The following is a 4,657-nucleotide window of genomic DNA, read 5'->3' as shown; positions in this document are numbered from 1 at the left end:
CTCCCCTCCCCTGCCCTCCTCTGCCCTCCCCTGCCCTCCCCTGCCCTTCCGCACCCTCCACGCCAATTCACCACGCGATTTCTAGGTGAGAGGAGTGAGTGGGCTGCCGATTTATCCATCGGGACGCCCAAGGCACCAGGGGGATGAAGGCACTGCCGCGGGGACGCTCCTGCTCCCTCTGCACTCGGCGAATTGAACAGGGAAAAGGAGAAACTGAGACCTTTGGCCGTTTGTTTGTCTGTTTCCTAGTCTTTCATAATCTGGAAAGAAAATGATTGAGAAGAAATGGCAGAAAAGAGACGGGACCTAAGGCCTAGGACTGCGTTGCCATGATAATAACTCACTGATTTAGATCCCTGAGGTTAAGAAGAGCAGCTGGGAATAGGAAAAGGGCAAGCCTTCAGGTCTCCTCCTGGAGACCTGCGTTCAAGTCCTCAGATATTCTGACTGTGCATCTGGTACATAGGGAGACTTGGGTCTAGAAGGGACCTGCTAGTGCCACTTCCTTATTCTTACAGAAAATAAATGAATGAATGTCAGAGAGTTTATGGGACTTATCCAAGGCGTTGCATTTGAAATACTCCCAGAAGCTCTTTAAGTTCTAAGGCAGTGACTGATAGGCATTGGCAGAAGGAATTCACTCACTGGAAGGTCCCTACACCAATGAGATATTCAGCCCTCCTGACTGAAGTTTCCAAAGTTCTCTCCTCATTTCAACCAGGCTATGAGAATAAGACAAAAGAGTGTTAGATTAGAGCAGTTGGATTTAGTCTTGGTTCTGTTGCTAATCAGCTAAGACTGATTTGGACTCTCTGGGCCTCAGTTTCCCCAGTTGTAAAATAGGTTGAGCTAAATAATGTCTAAGGTCCCTTCCATTGCTAACCATCGAGGCAGGTAAAGATCTTGCTCTAACACTTTAGGGTCCACAAATGTATTTCTTAAAAACCAGTTGAGATAGGTAGTATTATGTTATTAATATAAATAAGGAAACTGAGGCCCGGGGAAGTCAGAGGGATAAAACAAGTGGACCATGGCACACGGCTGTGATAGGTGAAAGGCTCAGGTCACCTGACTCCAAGTCTATCAGTCTTGTGACTAAACAAGGATGCCTTTTGCCCATGGGAGTTGGGAGACTTGAGATTTGCATAGTTGTGACTTGGGTCTCCTACCTTCAGTAACCACAAATCGCAGCTCCATAACACTTTGTTCTGTGAGATCAGTAGTCAAAGTATTTCTTTTTCTTATGGGAACTTTCCATGTCATTGGAATGGGGAACTTCAGGCATGTAAGCTCACTCTCCAGATGCAGGTCTGTACACCTGCTCAGTCTCTCCCTTGTGACCTTAACAGACTACCTGGGGCCCTGAGACAGTGAAAGACTTACCCAGAGTACCCACAGACTGTGTGCCTAAGGGGCAGGTCTTTTAGGCTTCCCGACTCTGAGGCCAGCTCTCAGCCAAGGACATCAAACTGCCTGGATTAGCCATTCAATGCCTCAGGCATCTTCATACTCCTAGAACTGAGGCAAATTTCTTTTGTTCCTCTTCCTCTGGTATTCCCCAGTTGGAAGCATGTTTGCTCAGAGAGAACAGGCTTTAGAAACTCTCCAGGGAAAAATTAAAACCAGGTTACTAAGCCTCCATTACCTCTCTGGAGTCTTACCCTGGCTCAGAGGTGGACAATGGATTCTCCAAGGCCAGGACTGCAGAATATACCGTGTCATAGGCCTGGCCAAACTGGCAACCTCTTCTGTATTGCCTGGAAACAGCCTTCCTGCCAGCCCTCCTCGGACCAGCCTAGTAACTAGAGCTTTGTCATCAGGGGAAGCTCCTCCCTAGGTGGGGCATAGGGCAATGCGTTTGGGGGCCGGAACAATTCTCGAAATTCATTTACTAAAGTGTAGAGGGTTGTGATATGAGTAGGCAGGAGAACCCACAATGATGAATCCATAAACCCTTGAAATTTAGAAGTGCTGAACCCAGTGTTGAGCAAAGCTTTGGTGAGGCATGAGCCAGGGTGCAATGTTTTATACACAGTAAATAATGGTAGGACCCTGGGCAAGTCACTTTATCTGAAGAGGTGGAGCTGGCAAGGGACTGGGAACCAGGAAGACCTGGGTTCTAACCTTGCCTCTGACATGTAATAGATGGGTAACTGTAGGCAAGTCACAACCTTTCCCAACCTCACTTTCCTGAGATAACATTTGTAAAGCATTCTGCAAACCTTAACATACTAGCAAAAAAGAGCATTCCACTTCAGACTTAGTAAGTACTAAGCTGTGTGAACCTGGATAGCCACACAAACTTAATCTGCTTCGATTTCCTCATCTGCAAAATCAATCCATCAGTGAGCATCTATTCAATACCTACTATGTGCCAGACACTATGCTAAGTGTTGGGGACACAAAAAGAAAATAGGAATAATATTAGCGCCGACCTCCCTGGGTTATCGTGAGCATCAAACAAGATAATATACATACAACTCTTTGCCAACCTTCAAGGCTGCAGCAATGATAGTAATTGGTTTTGCTTTATCTGAGGCACCCAGCTGCCTGCCTCACAGAACCTGAGCCGGAGGGACCTTAGAGGCTCCCCATGCCTAATACAAGATCAAATGATGATATCTGCATATCACTTAGCACTGTGCCGGCACACAGTAGGTACTTAATAAATGCTTCTTCCCTTCCCCCTTCCCCTCCCACTTTGCTTCCCCCTCATAGAATCTCAACATTCCTTCAAAGGACAGCTCAGATGCCACCTCCTACTCAAGGCTTTTCTTGACTTTCCCATCCCACCCCCCAGTGCTGTCCCCTTGCCACCAAATTACATTTACTCGGCAGATATTCCGTGTATGTTTCCCCATGCAATCTTGTTTTTCTCTCAGTAAAATGTAAGCTCCCTGAGGGCAAGCATCATTTTCATTTTGTCTTTGTATTCCCAGCTCCTGGCATATGTTTTATCAGTGAAAATAACATTGAAAGAGATGCATTAGCACATGGTTTGTACCTGTGGCATAGTGGCTAACATGCTGGATCTGAAATCAGAAGGATATTAGTTCAAATCCTGCCTTAAACACTTACCAGCTGTGTGACACTGGGTGAGTCACTTAATCTCTATCAGTCTCAATTTCTTCTTCAATAAAATGGAGATAATTATAGCACCTACCTCCCAGGCTCATTATGAAAATCAAATGAGATAACTTATGTAAAGTGCTTCGCAAACTTGAAAGTGCTCTATACTACTATATGCTACTCAAAGGGAAAGACCACAGTTCCTTTCTATTTGACTAGCCCCGAAACCCTTTTCAGAATGTGAGCTCCTAAAGAGGGGGACTGTCTTTGTTTTTTGTTATGTGTGTGTGTGTGTGTGTGTGTGTGTGTGTGTGTGTGTGTGTGTGTTTAATCTCCAGGGCTTAGCACATAATAGTCATTCAGTCGGGTTTTGTTTTTTGTTGTTGTTGTTTATTTGCTTTCAGTCATGTCCAGCTATTCCTGGCCCCATTTGGGGTTTTCTTGGCAAAGATGCTGGAGAGGTTGGCCATTTCCTTCCCCTGCTCATTTTACAGATGAGAAAAGTGAGGCAAGCAGGGTTAAGTGCCTTGCCCAGGGTCACACAGCTAGTAAGTGTCTGAGGTCAGATTTGAAGTCAGGAAGATGAGTCTTCCTGACTTCAGACCCGGTGCTCTACTTACTTCACCATCTAGCAGCCAAGCACTGCTTATTAAATGCTCTTTTATTTATTCCTTCATTATTATCAAAGCTTCTGCCACCCCCCACCTCCCCCGTACTCAAGAATGTCAGTCTAAGTAGGAAAAGTGACTTAAAAAAACCCAATTATTAGGGAGCCCAAGACTCTCCACTGTCATCGGTTAAGTTTTTAAATGCACGTTCAGAATCAACTGCAGCATTAGTTGGAAAAAGGGGAAGATGCTTGCGAGCACAATATCTCTCATACCTCGGCTATGATGCCCTTGCAAGGAAATAGGCATTCTAGTGACTTCAGCTCTTATCTCCCAAAATAGACTGCAAGTTCCCTGAGGCAAGGACTGAATCTTATTCATCTTTGGGTCTCCACCAGGGCTGGCACAGGGCCTAGCCAAAATAGAAAATTCTGCTTCAGACATTTACTTAGCTTGTGTAAACCTGGGTAATCACATAGCCTTTGTCTCCTTCGGTTTCCTCATCTGTAAAATCAGAGAACATAGGACAGCCTGAATGGACAGCCTGGTATTTGGGAGATATTTTCTCTAATTTTCATTTTTAGTGATGTCTCTTCTTTTTTCAAGGCCCTATTTTTTTTTTAATAAATCCCTCTGCTATTCAGTGAGCCATCCCTTATCACAAAGAATAAGAAATAAAGAGCAAAAAAGGAGTTTCATCAAAACTAACCAAGATATCAACTGAGTCTGACAGGGCGTGAAATATTCCACAGCTGTGCAAAGGAAGGAAGGAGGTGCTTTGTCTTATCTCCTCCAAGAGGCAAGACTTGGTTATTATAATTATGCAGCATCTGTGATAAAATAATAATAATAATTGAGAAAGGGGTCTGGTATCTTTGTAGACCCCTTACAGAGGACTTCTGGATGAGACAGAAGGAACAGACTGGCAGTGGATAGAGGACCCACATGGGTCATATCTTAGTCTATTGTAGTTTGGGGGG

General features: G+C 44.7%; 1 long non-coding RNA gene across 2 annotated transcripts; it reads right to left on the bottom strand.

Moving 5' to 3' along the window:
* Positions 1–146: 146 nt before the first annotated feature.
* On the bottom strand, positions 147–1,777 carry LOC114051624. 2 transcript variants are annotated; one of them, XR_003570180.1, is made up of 3 exons: positions 1,662–1,777; positions 1,384–1,518; positions 147–260 (listed from the first exon to the last, which is right to left on the bottom strand). It is a non-coding gene; the product is annotated as an uncharacterized LOC114051624 (long non-coding RNA). The 2 variants fall into 2 exon arrangements; XR_003570179.1 differs by lacking the exon at positions 147–260 and adding an exon at positions 646–722.
* Positions 1,778–4,657: the final 2,880 nt, after the last annotated feature.

Source organism: Vombatus ursinus, unplaced genomic scaffold, assembly GCF_900497805.2.
Source record: "Vombatus ursinus unplaced genomic scaffold, bare-nosed wombat genome assembly UNPS02014804.1, whole genome shotgun sequence".
Classification (NCBI taxonomy): Eukaryota; Metazoa; Chordata; class Mammalia; order Diprotodontia; family Vombatidae; genus Vombatus; species Vombatus ursinus.
This window is presented reverse-complemented; position numbering and strand designations above follow the sequence as displayed.